An 18,328-nucleotide genomic window follows, 5' to 3' on the forward strand; every position below is an offset into this window, starting at 1 on the left:
AACCAAATATACAGCGTGGCGTGCGTTCTATCACGCTGTTAATGCAGACCACCATCATGCACAGAGGTGCAGCACTATTATGGAGAATAACATGATACAGTATGTACTATTATTAATGGATAGTTATATTTAAAATACCAGGATATACAGTATATAGAATCATTAATGGATGGTTATAGTATGTCTGTGCCAATTAATGAACTGACAGAAAAGGTCAGATCAATAGAATCTTTAAAGCAAAGGCCATGTCATATACAATCCTTGGCCTCCAATAGGGCTTAGTATTTAATTGAACAGAAATCGGTGTGATATGTTCTGTCTACAACACCATGAAAACCTCAAAAAGAGGAAAAAATCCTCCAAAAAATTCAGTTTGTGTCTACAACACCAGCAAAGGTTGTGATGAAGTAACGTGGAAATTCTGTTTAAATGGTGGGTGGAAACTCAGAATTCGTTCCTCTACATAGCCTTTGGTTCCACAGAGGACACTGAGATCATTTTCTCCTTTATTACCCCAAATGCGGTATCTGTCTTCCTCATGGATAAGTACACTTTTAAAATATTTTATATATTCCAGAAGAAATAAAGTTTCTGTGAAGAAAGGGTCTGAAGCTGAAGATGAAATATGACAGGTTAAACCGTAAAAAGTGTAAATTGTGCATGGCAAATACACGAGGACACAAAGAAGCTAAAGAACAACTGATAAATCGATAATCTCATTTATTCCTTCAGGGGAAAAGCGATTTAATTTATAGGACTAATATTACTTGTGTCTTAAAGCTGTCAGCGTGGAGTTTTAGGGTAATGTACTCGGCACCAATATTTTGATTACAGTAGGTGAGATCGACATGGTGTAATTACAGAATGTTTTTAATATAGATGGATATCTATTGTTCAGAAAATGGTGCTAGAGAGATGAAGGGTTTATGAAGGAAGGGCAGACATCTATATTTATAACAATTATATATCTAAAATCAGGGCCGCCATCAGGGCATGACAGCCCTTACTGCTGTATGGGGCCCGATGAACATCAGTACAGAAGGGGGCCCGCAGATCAGGGGCCCCGCTCCTGTGCTGCCAGTCATCGGGCCCCAAGTGCTGTGCGTCATAGGGGCGCCGGGCAGGCCCCAAGTGTGCGCTGCGATCGGGCCTGCAGCACACACATCAGCAGAGCCGCCACAGCGCCCGACATCCGAAAGATAGAGAAGAGCTGAAGGACCTGTGGTGACATCATCATTATCACAGGCCTTCAGCATTGATCAGATCAGCCCCCTGATCACATGACGATGACGTCACCACAGGTCCTTTCAGCTCACACAGCAGCAGCTCCATCTTCAGCGCAGGAGCGAGGTCAGGTAAGAAGAAAGTTTTTATTTTTGAAAGGGGCAATATGTATCCCTGGCAGAATGGAGACACGGGGGCAGGATTGGAGACACACAGGGGCAAATATGGAGACGGGGCAGGATTGGAGTCACACAGGGGCAAATATGGAGACAGGGGGCAGGATTGGAGACATGGGTAAATATGGAGACAGGGGGCAGGATTGGAGACACAGGGGAAAATATGGAGACGGGGCAGGATTGGAGTCACACAGGGGCAAATATGGAGACGTGGCAGGATTGGAGACACGGGTAAATATGGAGACAGGGGGCAGGATTGGAGACACAGGGGCAAATATGGAGACAGGGGGCAGGTTTGGAGTCACACGGGCAAATATGGAGACGGGGCAGGATTGGAGACATACAGGGGCAAATATGGAGACAGCGGGCAGGATTGTAGTCACACGGGCAAATATGGAGACAGGGGGCAGGATTGGAGACACAGGGGCAAATATGGAGACAGGGGGCAGGATTGGAGTCACACAGGGGCAAATATGGAGACAGCGGGCAGGATTGGAGACACGGGTAAATATGGAGACGGGGCAGAATTGGAGACACACAGGGACAAATATGGAGACGGGGCAGGATTGGAGTCACACAGGGGCAAATATGGAGACAGGGGGCAGGATTGGAGACACGGGTAAATATGGAGACAGGGGGCAGGATTGGAGACACAGGGGCAAATATGGAGACGGGGCAGGATTGGAGACACAGGGGCAAATATGGAGACGGGGCAGGATTGTAGTCACACGGGCAAATATGGAGACAGGGGGCAGGATTGGAGACACAGGGGCAAATATGGAGACGGGGCAGGATTGTAGTCACACGGGCAAATATGGAGACAGGGGGCAGGATTGGAGACACAGGGGCAAATATGGAGACGGGGGCAGGATTTGAGACACAGGGGCAAATATGGAGACGGGGCAGGATTGGAGTCACACAGGGGCAAATATGGAGACAGGGGGCAGGATTGGAGACACGGGTAAATATGGAGACAGGGGGCAGGATTGGAGACACAGGGGCAAATATGGAGACGGGGCAGGATTGTAGTCACACGGGCAAATATGGAGACAGGGGGCAGGATTGGAGACACAGGGGCAAATATGGAGACGGGGGCAGGATTGGAGTCACACAGGGGCAAATATGGAGACAGCGGGCAGGATTGGAGACACGGGTAAATATGGAGACAGGGGGCAGGATTGGAGACACAGGGGCAAATATGGAGACGGGGCAGAATTGGAGTCACACGGGCAAATATGGAGACAGGGGGCAGGATTGGAGACACGGGTAAATATAGAGACAGGGGGCAGGATTGGAGACACAGGGGCAAATATGGAGACAGGGGGCAGGTTTGGAGTCACACGGGCAAATATGGAGATGGGGCAGGATTGGAGACATACAGGGGCAAATATGGAGACAGGGGGCAGGATTGTAGTCACACGGGCAAATATGGAGACAGGGGCAGGATTGGAGACACAGGGGCAAATATGGAGACAGGGGGCAGGATTGGAGTCACACAGGGGCAAATATGGAGACAGCGGGCAGGATTGGAGACACGGGTAAATATGGAGACAGGGGGCAGGATTGGAGACACACAGGGGCAAATATGGAGACGGGGAAGGATTGGAGTCACACAGGGGCAAATATGTAGACATGGGGCAGGATTGGAGACACGGGTAAATATGGAGACAGGGGGCAGGATTGGAGACACAGGGGCAAATATGGAGACGGGGTCAGGATTGGAGACACGGGTAAATATGGAGACGGGGCAGGATTGGAGACACGGGCAAATATGGAGACGGGACAGGATTGGAGTCACACAGGGGCAAATATGGAGACGGGGCAGGATTGGAGACACACAGGGGCAAATGTTGTGAGTTCATTTTCCCCTTCGTCACTGAGGTCTGGTGAACTCCCTATTCTGGTAAAGGAAGGTAATGAGCCTGATTATCAGGCACCTGAGCCTAATGAGGATGACTGGCTGAGTGGAGTCACTGACTGGATATAAGGCTGCCGACGCCCTTCTGCCCTGCGGGTGATTTCTCTGTGGACTTCTAGGACACCAGTCTGATTCCTGCTTCCCTAAAGCTAAGTTTTCTGCTTTGCCTGTTTGCATTTATGTTTTGTTTTTGTTTTCCTTGCTTTTCTGGATTCTGCCATTCCCTGCTGGGATGAGCTGAATCTCCTTTTGCCGGTTGCTCTGTCTTCAGAATATTCCTGAGTACTGACATAGCTTTTTTGAAGCCTAGCGTCTTCAGGGCCTTTTTCACTGTCAGTCTGTTGGCTCTTATTTTCATAGGGTTTTTCATGGATTGCAGACAGCAGCCTTCCTGTCCTTTCCTATCTAGGTAGTTTGGGCCCCGTCTTTGCTCAGTCTATCTTTCTGTCTGTGTTAGTGTTTTCATCTTGCTTCACCGTCATTATATGTTGGGGGCTGCCTATTGCTTTGGGGTCTGCTCTGGGGCAGTTTAGATTTCCCCTTTCTTTCTTTAGGCCTATTTAATTCTCCAGCTGTGATCGAGGGGTCTAGGGCATCGTAGGAACCCCCCACGGCTACTGTTAGTTGTTGTGATAGGATCAGGGGTCTGCAATCCGATAGCTGCCAACCGCTCTGGTTTTCTGGACTTAGCTAGCAGTTTTGTTTTTGCCTCCTACGGTGACTCAATCATAACAGAATCACCCGCCATACCGCAGATCCTAGGGTACTCAATAGCAGGAAAGAATTGTGTTTAAAAAAAAAAGTGTGTGTATATTCTTTCCTCTATATCTCTGAGGCCGTAGGGGGAATTTTTTTTTCTCTCAATGGAGATAAAGCAATTGTCTGATCGTGTGGAGCAGCTCACTGCGGAAGTGCTGGGAATTTCCGCCTACCTTGCTCGTTCGCATGCTGTTGAACCAAAGATCCCTACACCTGATGTATTTTTTGGGGATCGATCTAAGTTTTTGAGTTTCAAAAATAATTGTAAATTATTTTTTGCCTTGAAGCCTAACTCGTCAGGGAGCTCCGCGCAGCAGGTTAAAATTGTCATCTCTTTGCTGCGTGGCGATCCCCAGGATTGGGCGTTTTCTTTGAAACCAGATGATCCTATTCTGACTAATGTGAACGCATTCTTTCAAGCTTTGGGGTTGTTGTATGACGAACCTAATGCTATTGATCAGGCTGAAAAGACCCTGTTGGCATTAAACCAGGGTCGAGATTCTGCAGAGTTGTACTGTCAAAAGTTCCGAAAGTGGGCGGTCCTTACTACCTGGAATTATAATGCCTTGGCTGCTCTCTTTCGGAAGGGTTTGTCAGAAGCCGTAAAAGATACTATGGTGGGATTTCCTGTTCCCTCTGGTCTGGACGATTCTATGTCATTAGCCATTCAGGTTGATCGGCATTTACGTGAACGCAGGATTGCACGAGAGGTGTTGCCACCGGTTGAACAGACGTCTGAACCTATGCAATGTGATAGAGTTTTGTCTAAGGCGCAACGTCAGGAATTCAGAAGGCATAATAAGCTGTGTTTTTTCTGTGGAGATGCCTCGCATATTATTTCTGTTTGTCCTAAACGAGAGAAACGCTTTGCACACACGTTTTCTGTTGGTGGTGTTCAACCTAAGTTTCTTCTGGCAATTACTCTGATCTGCTCCCTGTCCACATTTTCCGCCAAGGCTTTTGTGGATTCGGGAGCAGCGCTAAACCTAATGGACTTGGATTTTGCTAAACGTTGTGGATTTCCGATGACACCTCTGCAGACGCCTATCCCTTTGAGGGGGATTGATGCTACTCCTTTGGCTAAAAATAAACCTCAGTTTTGGACCCAGGTGGTCATGCGGGTCGCCCCAGACCATCAAGAAGAAAATTGCAGATTTTTGGTGTTGCATGGTCTGCATGATGCCGTTGTACTGGGGTTTCCCTGGTTGCAAATTCATAATCCAGTTTTGGATTGGAAGTCTGTGGTGAGTTGGGGTTGTCGGTGTGCCTTTAGTGAGGCTCAGGTTTTTTCCACCTCTCCTCAGTCGCATGATGTTCCTGATTATTTGGCGGACTTTTATGATGTATTTAGTGAGAATGAGTCTGCGTCCTTGCCTCCTCATAGGAGTTATGACTGTGCTATTGAACTAAGCCCGGGGTGTAAATTTCCCAAGGGTCGGCTCTTCAATTTATCTGTACCCGAGCACGAGGCTATGCGGTCCTATATTAAGGAGGCGTTGGAGAAGGGTCATATTAGACCATCCTCTTCACCCTTAGGTGCCGGGTTTTTTTTTGTGGCCAAAAAGGATGGTTCTTTAAGGCCTTGTATTGATTATCGTGCCCTCAATAAAATTACTATTAAATATCAGTATCCGTTACCCCTGATTTTGGATCTATTCTCTAGAGTTAGAGGTGCTTGCTGGTTTACCAAGCTTGACCTCAGGGGGGCGTATAATCTTATCCGCATTAAGCAGGGGGATGAATGGAAGACGGCGTTTAATACTCCGGAGGGACATTTTGAGTACCTGGTGATGCCTTTTGGACTCACTAATGCCCCTTCTGTCTTCCAGTGCTTCATGAACGATATTTTCCGAGACTTTGTCGATACATTTTTGATTATCTATCTGGATGATATTTTGATCTTCTCCAAGGATTGGGATTCTCATGTGGAACATATTCGGACTGTGTTCCGGATCTTGAGGGAGAATTCCCTGTATGTCAAAGGATCAAAATGCCTTTTTGGAGTACAGAGGATTTCATTTTTGGGATTTATTTTGTCTCCGTCAACTATTGAAATGGACCCGGCCAAGGTACAGGCCATTTATGATTGGGTTCAGCCCACTTCTTTGAAGGCCCTCCAGAAGTTTTTGGGTTTTGCTAATTTTTATCGGAAATTTATAGCAACATTTTCTAGTATTGCCAAGCCATTGACTGATCTGACTAAAAAGGGTGCTGATGTGTTGAATTGGTCTCCGGAGGCTGTTGCTTCCTTTCAGGAGCTGAAGCGAAGATTTACCTCCGCCCCGATTTTGCGGCAACCTGATGTCTCACTCCCGTTCCAGGTAGAGGTGGATGCTTCTGAGATTGGTGCAGGAGCTGTTTTGTCCCAAAAGGATCCTGTAACACCTAAAATGAATCCCTGTGCTTTCTTTTCCCGAAAGTTCTCTCCATCTGAACGTAACTATGATGTGGGGAATCGGGAACTGTTGGCCATGAAATGGGCATTTGAGGAGTGGAGACATTGGTTGGAGGGAGCTAAACATCAAGTTGTGGTCCAATGCTTGAACCCTAGACAGGCTAGGTGGGCCTTGTTTTTTACACGTTTTGATTTTGTGGTCTCTTTTCTTCCTGGAACTAAGAATGTCAAGGCAGACGCCCTCTCTAGGAGTTTCTTTGCTGATTCTCCTGTGGTGACCAAGCCTGCTACCATCTTAGGCGAAGGGGTAGTTCTTTCTGCCATCTCGCCCGATTTGAGACTTGCTCTGCAAGAGTTCCAGGAGGACAAACCTGAGCGTTGTCCCAGTGGAAAGTTGTATGTTCCTGACCAGTGGAAGAAGAGTGTGATGTCTGAAGTTCATTGCTCTTCATTGGCTGGTCATCCAGGTATTTTTGGTACTAGAGATCTGGTGAGTCGCTCTTTTTGGTGGCCCACCTTGTCTCATGATGTCAGGAATTTTGTGCAGTCCTGTGGGACTTGCTCCCGGTCTAAATCTTGTTCTCGCTCTAGTGGGTTGTTGATGCCTTTGCCGGTCCCCAGGAGGCCATGGACCCATATTTCAATGGATTTCATCCCTGATATGCCGGTCTCTCAAAGAATTACTGTTATTTGGGTGATTTGTGATAGGTTCTCTAAGATGGTTCATCTTGTACCACTCCCTAAGTTGCCATCTTCCTCTGAGTTGGTTCCCCTGTTTTTGCAACAGGTCGTTCGCTTGCACGGGATTCTTGAGAACATTGTATCTGACAGAGGAGTTCAGTTTGTGTCTAGATTTTGGAGGATTTTCTGTTCCAAGCTGGGAATTCAGTTGTCCTTCTCCTCTGCTTTTCACCCTCAGACCAATGGGCAGACAGAGAGAACAAACCAGACCTTGGAGTCGTATTTGAGATGTTTTATTTCCGCTGATCAGGATGATTGGGTTTCATTTTTGCCCTTGGCCGAATTTGCTTTAAATAATAGAGCTAGTTCTGCCACTTTGATGTCACCTTTTTTTTGTAACTTTGGGTTTCATCCTCAATTTTCTTCAGGGCAGGTGGAGCCTTCTGCCTGCCCAGGTGTTGACACTGTGGTGGAGAGAATGCACCAGATCTGGGACCAAGTGGTGGATAAGTTATCTCTCTCCCAGGAAAAGGCCCAGCGGTTTTCCAATCGACATAGGACCATTGGTCCCCAGTTTAAGATCGGTGATATGGTGTGGTTATCATCAATAAATATTGCTATGAAGGTGGCTTCTCCTAAGTTTAAGCCTAGATTTATTGGACCTTACAAGATTGTGGAGATTATTAATCCGGTCTCTTCGTTTGGCTCTTCCTGTCACATTTAAAATCCATAATGTGTTCCATAAGTCCTTGTTGAAGAGGTTTGTTGAACCAGTTGTTCCTGGGGTGGCACCTCCAGACCCTGTATTGGTTGAAGGTAACATGGAATATGAGGTAGAGAAAATACTAGATTCCCGTCTGGCTAGACGGAGACTCCAGTATTTGGTTAAGTGGAAGGGTTATGGTCAGGAGGATAATTCCTGGGTCTCTGCCTCTGATATTCATGCCAAAAGATTGGTGCGTGCCTTTCATCGGGCTCACCCTGATCGCCCTGGTGGCGTGGTTGAGGGTTCGGTGACCCCTCCTCAAGGGGGAGGTACTGTTGTGAGTTCATTTTCCCCTTCATCACTGAGGTCTGGTGAACTCCCTATTCTGGTAAAGGAAGGTAATGAGCCTGATTATCAGGCACCTGAGCCTAATGAGGATGACTGGCTGAGTGGAGTCACTGACTGGATATAAGGCTGCCGACGCCCTTCTGCCCTGCGGGTGATTTCTCTGTGGACTTCTAGGACACCAGTCTGATTCCTGCTTCCCTAAAGCTAAGTTTTCTGCTTTGCCTGTTTGCATTTATGTTTTGTTTTTGTTTTCCTTGCTTTTCTGGATTCTGCCATTCCCTGCTGGGATGAGCTGAATCTCCTTTTACCGGTTGCTCTGTCTTCAGAATATTCCTGAGTACTGACATAGCTTTTTTAAAGCCTAGCGTCTTCAGGGCCTTTTTCACTGTCAGTCTGTTGGCTCTTATTTTCATAGGGTTTTTCATGGATTGCAGACAGCAGCCTTCCTGTCCTTTCCTATCTAGGTAGTTTGGGCCCCGTCTTTGCTCTGTCTATCTTTCTGTCTGTGTTAGTGTTTTCATCTTGCTTCACCGTCATTATATGTTGGGGGCTGCCTATTGCTTTGGGGTCTGCTCTGGGGCAGTTTAGATTTCCCCTTTCTTTCTTTAGGCCTATTTAATTCTCCGGCTGTGATCGAGTGGTCTAGGGCATCGTAGGAACCCCCCACGGCAACTGTTAGTTGTTGTGATAGGATCAGGGGTCTGCAATCCGATAGCTGCCAACCTCTCTGGTTTTCTGGACTTAGCTAGCAGTTCTGTTTTTGCCTCCTACGGTGACTCAATCATAACAGGCAAATATGGAGACAGCGGGCAGGATTGTAGTCACACAGGGGCAAATGTGGAGACAGGGGGCAGGATTGGAGTCACACAGGGGCAAATGTGGAGACGGGGCAGGATTGAAGTCACACAGGGGCAAATATGGAGACAGGGGGCAGGATTGGAGACACACAGGGGCAAATATGGAGACAGCGGGCAGGATTGTAGTCACACAGGGGCAAATATGGAGACAGGGGGCAGGATTGGAGACACAGGGGCAAATATGGAGACAGGGGGCAGGATTGGAGTCACACAGGGGCAAATATGGAGACGGGGCAGGATTGGAGACACACGGGGCAAATATGGAGACAGGGGGCAGGATTGGAGTCACACAGGGGCAAATGTGGAGACAGGGGGCAGGATTGGAGTCACACAGGGGCAAATGTGGAGACAGGCGGCAGGATTGGAGTCACACAGGGGCAAATATGGAGACAGGGGGCAGGATTGGAGTCACACAGGGGCAAATGTGGAGACAGGGGGCAGGATTGAAGTCACACGGGCAAATGTGGAGACGGGGCATGATTGGAGTCACACAGGGGCAAATGTGGAGACAGGGGGCAGGATTGGAGACACACAGGGGAAAATATGGAGACAGGGCGCAGGATTGGAGACACACAGGGGCAAATATGGAGACAGGGGGCAGGATTAGAGACACACAGGGCCAAATATGTAGACATGGGGGCAAAATGCAAGACATGGGGCAGAATGCAGACATGGGGACAGAATGCAAGACATGGGGGCAGAATGCAGACATGGGGGCAGAATGCAGACATGGGGACAGAATGCAAGACATGGGGGCAGAATGCAAGACATGGGTGCAGAATGCAAGACATGGGTGCAGAATGCACACATGATGGGGGCAGAATGCAGACATGGGGGCAGAATGCAAGACATGGGGGCAGGCAGAATATGACAGTGAGACACAGGAGGGGGCTGAATGTGACAGTGAGACATGGGGCAGAATGTGAGACATGAGGGCAGAATGTGAGACATGAGGGCAGAATGCAGAACGTGAGGGCAGAATGCAAGATATGGGGGGCAGAATGCAGACATGGGGGCAGAATGTGACAGTAAGACACAGGGGGGCAGAATGGGACATTGAGACACAGGAGGGGGCAGAATGTGAGACATGGGGCAGAATGTTACAGTGGGACACAGGAGGGGGCAGAATGTGACAGTGAGACACAGAAGGGGGCAGAATGCCCATGGGGGCAGAATGTGAGACACGGGGTCAGAATGGACATGGGGGCATAATGTGACAGTAAGACACAAGAGGGGGCAGAATGTGACAGTGAGACACAGGAGGGTGCAGAATGTGACAGTGAAACACAGGAGGGGACAGAATGTGAGACACGGGGCAGAATGTGACAGAGAGACACAGGAGGGGGCAGAATGTGACAGTGAGACACAGGAGGGGGCAGAATGTGAGACACAGGGTACAGGATGGGAGACATATGGAGCAGGATCATGGGGCAGGATGGATACGATGTAGACAGATGGGGCAGGATCTGGAGATCATGTGGGGGCAGAATGGATACTCATGAGAGCAGTATGAGAGAAAATATGGCTGGAGCCAGGATGTGGGATATTATTACCATAGGGGCTAATTAAGGGATATTATTACTGCAGTGATGTATTTATTTTATTTTTTTGAGGATACTGTTTTAAATGGGGGGGAGGTTCTGTTACTGTGCAGAGCGACACTATGTCGCCTTTTTTTCTTCTTCATCTGGTGTAGTGTAGAAGTTGGGAAAAAAATTAAGTAATGTGTTCTGCAAGTGGAGCTCTAGATAACTGTGTTATTTCCTCCAGAGACAAGCCCTGGCTGGAAGACGTGATGGCGATCTGTGCTGGATGAAAGATGAAAAGCAAAGATGAAGGACTTCACCTAGAGACATCACTGGTGAGTTTGTGTTACCTGTACAATGACACTATATACAGAGTGCCTTTGTACAGTGTCACCAGTGATCACTGTATTACCTGTACACTGACACTATATACAGAGGTCCTGTGCATAATGTCACCAGTGATCACTGTATTACCTGTACACTGACACTATATACAGAGTTCCTGTGTATAATGTCACTGGTGATCACTGTATTACCTGTACACACACTACATACTAAGTACAGATCTCCTGTGTATAATGGCACTTATGGTGATAGTAATATGTTTTTTTATTAATGATCAGTATTGTAGTATTCAGTCACCATGTGCTGGTAATATGTGGTCTGGTCATGGTGCGGTGGTATTTGTCCCTTGTATGTGCTATTATTCTGTCACTGGTGGTAATATGTGGCCTGGACATGGTATGGCTGTATTTGTTCCCTGTATGTGGTATTATTGGTCACCATGTGGTGGTAATATGGTGTCTGGGCATGGTGTGGTGGTATTTGTCCCTTTGGATGTGATATTATTGGTCATTTTAAAAATTGAAAAATAAATAAAAAAATATACCTAAATTGTATTGGATATTTTAGCAAATGTTTAATAGGTTATAGTAGAATAGGGCTCAGCCAAAAGAGTCTACCTAGTGGTGGCAGATTTAAAAAATCTTTTGGTCATAACAAGAGCTGCTGGCTATGTGTGTGATCTGGAGATGGGAACTGTTAATGTGTGATTGGTGAGAAGTGGAATTTTTCTAAGAGAGAGCGGTGGGGCTGTGGACAGTTTGAGGGGTGGAGGGCGGGGCTGGGGTGGAGCCTGGGTGGAGTCTCAAGGGGGCCCAAAAAATTTTGCCAGTATGGGGCCCCAAAATTCCTAGTGGCAGCCCTGTGCACGCGCCACTGTACAGATTCAGTGTATATGTATGATCCAGGACTCCACTCTATGTACAGGCTCATCGTATATCCGAGAGCCCTAAGAAATAGGATTATTTGGAGGGTGCACAGTACATGCTGTCTATGTATAGGACCTGTCAGTATCAAGCAGCCATCAACACCGGTAGCACCTATCTTCTCTCTATTCAGAAATGGATTTCCCCTTTAAGAAAGTTGCAGTTAAAGGGAATCTGTCACCATGACTTCACCCCCAAACTACAGTATATATATTCATATGTAGCTCTGTCAACGACAAGCTCAGAAGTACCTTTACATGGCCAGTTTGTTTCTCTATTACTGAGAAATCAGCATCTAGATATGCAAATGAGGCTGAAGAGCTATTTGTAGATCTGAATCCTCCGTCACTCCAGCTCTATTCCCCCTCCTGCTTGACCAACAGCTCCTTTGCCTGCTGTCACACATCATAGAGGCTGTCCGTCAAGCAGGAGGAAGCCGCTCTGGGTGGAGAACAGAGCTGGAGTGACAGAGGCTTCTGATTTACAAATAGCCCTTCGTCCTCATTTGCCTATCAACACAAACACTGATTTCTCAGGAATGGGGGAACGGACTGGCCATGTAAAAGTATTGCTGGACTTGTCTTTGCACATATAAATAGTTTGGGGTGTAAAATCCTGCTGATGGATTCCCTTTAGAGCTGTGTTCCCACAATGAGCTTTTGATGTTGCGGATTTTCTGCACCTATTACGGTAAGTAAGATAGGTTACTTGCATTTTATCAAAAATACACAGATTAAAAAAAAAAAAATCACACGAAAAATGCTTTGTGGAAACAGATTTTGTTGCAGACATTTCTGTCACTGAATTTTGTCACTGGGGAAAAAAAGATTTCTCAATATTTTTTCCACAACATTAGGCCTCATATGTCAGAACAGGCCTCGTTGCCCATAGCAACCAAGCACAGAGCAGCTTTCATTTTACCTCACCTGTGTATAAGCTGGGCTTTGGCTGCTCTGGATAGTAAAAGGCATTCATGTGTCCAACATATGATACTATTTCCTCATACATTTACCTCACAGAAACGTAGTCCTGATATACAGAACCGTTCTGTAATAATGATGTAATGTATAGGCATTAATGTACACAAACACTGAAGTCACTGCTGTAATACTATTACCAGGTTATATTTGCTCGCACACATCCCGGTGTGGTCCTGTTACATTCACAGGAGGTTTCCACTAAGCTACAGATAAGATTGTGTTTAATGCTTATCCAATATGTCTCATGCATCAACCCTGTTGGCTACGACTCTCCCTGCGCCATAATCCTCCGTGAGAAAGTGTGCTCCATTTTATTTACATGTATTTACGTCAGGGGAACAAGCCCCAAGGGACAAAACACTGTAGAAAGCCTTTTATCACCAATAATACCATTATACTAAGGAAAAATAATGCCGCCATACTGTGACCACAATCATATCTACTACATAGTGAAAAAATAATATTACCAATACTTCTAGAGCACAAACGCATACAGTACAAAAAAACATATTCTCAATAATATTGCCACACTGTGACCATAACTATTCCCGCTACATATATATTACCAATTCTTCTAGAGCACAAACGCATACAGTACAAAAAAAACATATTCTCAATAATATTGCCACACTGTGACCATAACTATTCCCGCTACATATATATTACCAATACTTCTAGAGCACAAACGCATACAGTATAAAAAAAAACATATTCTCAATAATATTGCCACACTGTGACCATAACTATTCCCATTACATATATATTACCAATACTACAGAACAAAGCACAAGTTTAACGACCAATAATACCATATACTAGGCCAAGCTAATACCGCCAAACCCTAACCAAAACTGTGTCCACTACATATAAAATGAATATTACCTTACTTCTACAAAACATTACAAGCTGCACGAAGACTACTATTACCAACAATACCTCTATAAGAGGATGAAATAATGCCGCCACACCATAACCACAGCCGTATCCCCACATAGACAACAAATATTATTACCGTACTTTTACACTGTACAAAAACTAATATTACAATAATACTTCTATACTCAGTTTAAATGATGCCGCCACACCATAACCACAAACATTTCTACACCATAATGAATAGTATTAAAATACCTATACTGTGCAAAGCCAATTATTGCCAATAATACTACTATACGTGGCTGAAGTAATACTGTTACACGATGGTAGCAACCATTTCCACTTTTCAATGAATGAATACTATTACCATACGACTACAAAACAAAACACACTGTATAAAGCCATCATTTCCAATGATACCGCAATACTAATCCAAAATAAAACCGCTAAACCATAACCAAAACCATTTCCACTACATAACTAATGAATGTTACCAAACTTCTATGGAACAGAACACGCTTTTTTTCAAAGCCAAATAGTGCCAATAATACCACAATACACCTACAAACTGTTCCTACACACGCTCACCATCATGCCACTACCATCCATCCATCTATCCATCCATTTTTTTCTTAAAGTGTTAAAACTTTTCTGTGTGCCATTATAAATGGTTTGACTTCTTCTTGTGCTTTTCCAGTGAATGAGAAGACTTCCGAAGTTATCCAGGCCGCTTTCAGACATGCCTCTTTTCCTAACATCACGGGAGAAAAAGCTGTCGGATTTCTGGGGAAAGTCACATATGGTTTAACAAAGTAAGAATGACAGCATTGTTGAATTTTATGAAACGGGTTCAATACGCTAAGGGACACCGAGAAGCTTCTCTGAAGAAGCAGAAAGCGAAACGCGTTAGGGGGCTCAAGTCCTGGTAAATATGAAGTATTTATTCATGATCTGAAATGTTTATGGTGTTCCTCCACTCTTGAATTCCTGAAGGTGTCTCCCTTCTTTAAAGATTGAATTTAATGCACTTTCTATTTATTCCTCTGTGGCTGCTATTATATTCCCATATGCCTCCATTTTAACTGACTCCACTAGATAGAGACATTGTGGACTGTTGATTTATACGGACTTTCTTTAATATACATGTAAAAAAAATTGTGAAAATTGAGCACAATTTCTTCATATAGATTCATACTCTAATTAGTGTTCTAAACACCATCCAATGATCACTTCATAAATAATTCAGTTTATTAATTTACATTTACCAGTGACATGACTTTTGCAGTAGATTCCCTTTTTAATTGTGTTTTTATGGTTTTTGTCTGAATTATATGTTAATAAAATGTATCTTTTTATTCAAGTCAGTGTCCTTTTTGGCTATATGATTTATTTATACTCCCATGAACTTGTAGGACCTTCTTAGGCTATATGTATATATATGGCAGGTTAAGATCTACCCTCCTTTTTCCAGATCATAAATTAAATTTTAAAAAAATAACATATTTTGAATCGGAGCATCCGCCCGAATAACCACTTCATACTATTTAGTAAGTATCAATCTGAAATGGTAGAGTCATTGATTTTTGGCTAGTTAACTCCACCCCCCCCCCCCGAAAAAAAAGAGATAAAAAAAAGTCATATGGACCTCAAAATATGGTAGTAATAAAAATGCAGCTCATATCGACCCAAACAAAAAAGGGTTATAGACCTATGAAAGTGAGGTGCAAAAATCGACAATGAGGACTGCGACTAAGTTGCCCAAGGGCCTGAATAATAATAATAATGACAACAATAATAATAATAGCAATAATAATAATAACGATAATAATGATAATAATAATAAATAATAATAATAATAATAATAATAAAAAATAATAGTAAATATAGTACACAGTCCATAAAGATTTATAGTCACAAAAGTCCACCACTGGCAAATCACAAATCCTAGTGCTTGCAATATAGCAGACCTGCCTTATACATGGAGATAGGTCTGATCTCGTAGTTATAAGCCTGATATATTAATGATGGGGTGCGCTCACCCCCACTCTGCGGTGACGGACTCCTGGCTTCTCTGCATCAAGAGTAGCCAGTGAGTAGGTCTGAGGAGCGCTCTCTTCATGAATGCACTATACTCCTAACAATGCGCCGTATATTTGATTGCTCCTATTGGACAAACCACACATTATTTTGGCTATTAGAAGAATGTACCTTTGCACAAATTTGCTGTCTTTGCAACGGGGCGACATAGCCTGCTGACCGATGTAACCGCTCATTTAGGGTTAATAATAAGGATACTGACTAAGGTGCCTCTGCTTCAGTATTCAGATCAGTAATCTATCGATAGAAAGCAGTGAAGTGGATCTGAAGGAGGATGACGCTGTGGAGATCATGATCAAAAACGTCAGCGCATCTTTCAAAGGAACTCTGAATTACGGATATGGGACCTGATTGTAAGTGGACATGACAATTATAAAATATATTCCATAAATAAATATATACATAGAAATGATATAGAGAGTATGTTTAATATATAAAATATTAGATAATGGGGAGCAGAACCTGACACCATCACGGGTCAACTGATACCTGGTGCAGTGGTCACGAAAAGTGCACAATGTATGGAGCCAAAATATCGCAGCTCTGTAGATTGCATAGTGGCCGTTCTCGGTACTGCAGCTCAGATCCCATTCGTCTCAATGGGAGCTGAGCTTGACCACCACATTTGTACGGCACGGTGGTGTTTCAGCTATGTATACTGTAGATTATACCTAACCTGTGAAAGTGTTTAAAAGTGAACATATCTCTGTGGTCTAAGATGTAATATAATATATTTTATTTGGCATTATTTTCAAAATATAAATGTTAGTAATGTTTCGTCTTATATTTAATTTTTAGTGTTCAGGTTGACCATTCTATTGACTTTGAAATCTTTTCCTCCATTGATTTACAAGTGAACACTAAACTCAGTAAGTAAATATCACTCTATGTAAATGTTTTTAGTCTAAATTAATCTTTTTGATATATACTATTTATATACAGTGGGGAAAATAAATATTTGATACACTACCAATTTTGCAAGTTTTCCCACCTACACTTCACCTGTGAGAGACAGAATCTAAAAATAAAATCCAGAAAATCACATTGTATGATTTTTACATAATTAATTTGCATTTTGAAAAAAGTATTTCATCACCTACTAACAAGCAAGAGTTCTGGTTCTTACAGACCTGTTAGTTTTTCTTTAGGAAGCCTCCTACTCTGCACTCATTACCTGTATTAATTGCACCTGTTTGTACTCGTTACCTGCACAAAAGACACCTGTCCACACACTCAATCACACTGCAACCACTCCACCATGGCCAAGACCAAACAGCTGTCTCAGGACACCAGGGACAAAATTGTAGACCTGCACAAGGCTGTGATGGACTACAAGACAATAGGCAAGCGGCTTGGTGGAGAAGGCAACAACTGTTGAAGCAATTATTAGAAAATGGGAGAACCACAAGATCACTGTCAATCTTTCTCAGTCTGGGGCTCCATTCAAGATCTCGCAGCGTGGGAATAAGGATGATTCTGAGAAAGGAAAGGAATCAGTTCAGATCTACACGGGAGGATCTGGTCAATGACCTGAAGAGAGCTGGGACTACAGTTTCAAACATCACCATTAGTAACACACTACGTCATCATGGATTAAAATTCTGCAGGACACTCAAAGTCCACCTGCTCACTCAGCACATGTCCAGGCCCATTTGAAGTTCGACAGCGATCATCTGTATGCAGTGTCGGACTGGGGTGCCAAGGGCCCACCAGTAAAATAGACTTTGGGGGCCCCCTTTTTACCTGCACACAAATATTACACTACCCTTGCTCACAAATTTACCTATAGCAGTATATAATAATAAACTGGCTAGTTTGGTTAATGAATGATGAGATGCTGCTTTTTTCTGTATAGAGTGAATTATGCCAAGTTCTTCCCACACAATGGGATTGGGAGCCCAGATCTGCACAGGGGCCCACCGGGGAATTCCCCTGTTACCCTATGGGCCAGTCCGAGCCTGGCGCCAGAGATCGTGGTACGCGTAGACACTGAATGCATACCACGATCTCCGGCGCCATACTTACCTGAGCGGGAGGAGTGATGCAGTGGTGCTTCTCTTCTCACTGGAGTCCGGGCAGGAGTTCGGCGTCGCAATCGCACATGCGCCTAGCGCTATTTGGTGCCATTTTACTGAAGACACATTTGCAGTGTGTCTTCAACAATATGGCGCCGGACAGCGCGGTATGGGCATGCGCGTACTCCAGCGCTGCACTCCTCCCCCGGCCTGTGGCAGAACAGGACAGTTCTGGAGCACAGGGAAGAAAGGTGAGTATAAATATTTTTTTGTATGTGTGCAGTTTAATAGGGGTGAGGGGGACCTTACATATCAGGATAAGGGGGTGAGAGATAGCATGCATACCAGTATAAGGGATGAGGGGACCATGCATACCAGGATTGGGAGGTGAGGGGACCATGCATATCAGGATTGGGGGGTGAGGGAACCATGCATATCAGGATTGGGGGGTGAGGGGACCATGCATATCAGGATTGGGAGGTGAGGGGACCATGCATACCAG

Source organism: Dendrobates tinctorius, unplaced genomic scaffold, assembly GCF_039654945.1.
Source record: "Dendrobates tinctorius isolate UK_male_01 unplaced genomic scaffold, ASM3965494v1 ptg000022l, whole genome shotgun sequence".
Classification (NCBI taxonomy): Eukaryota; Metazoa; Chordata; class Amphibia; order Anura; family Dendrobatidae; genus Dendrobates; species Dendrobates tinctorius.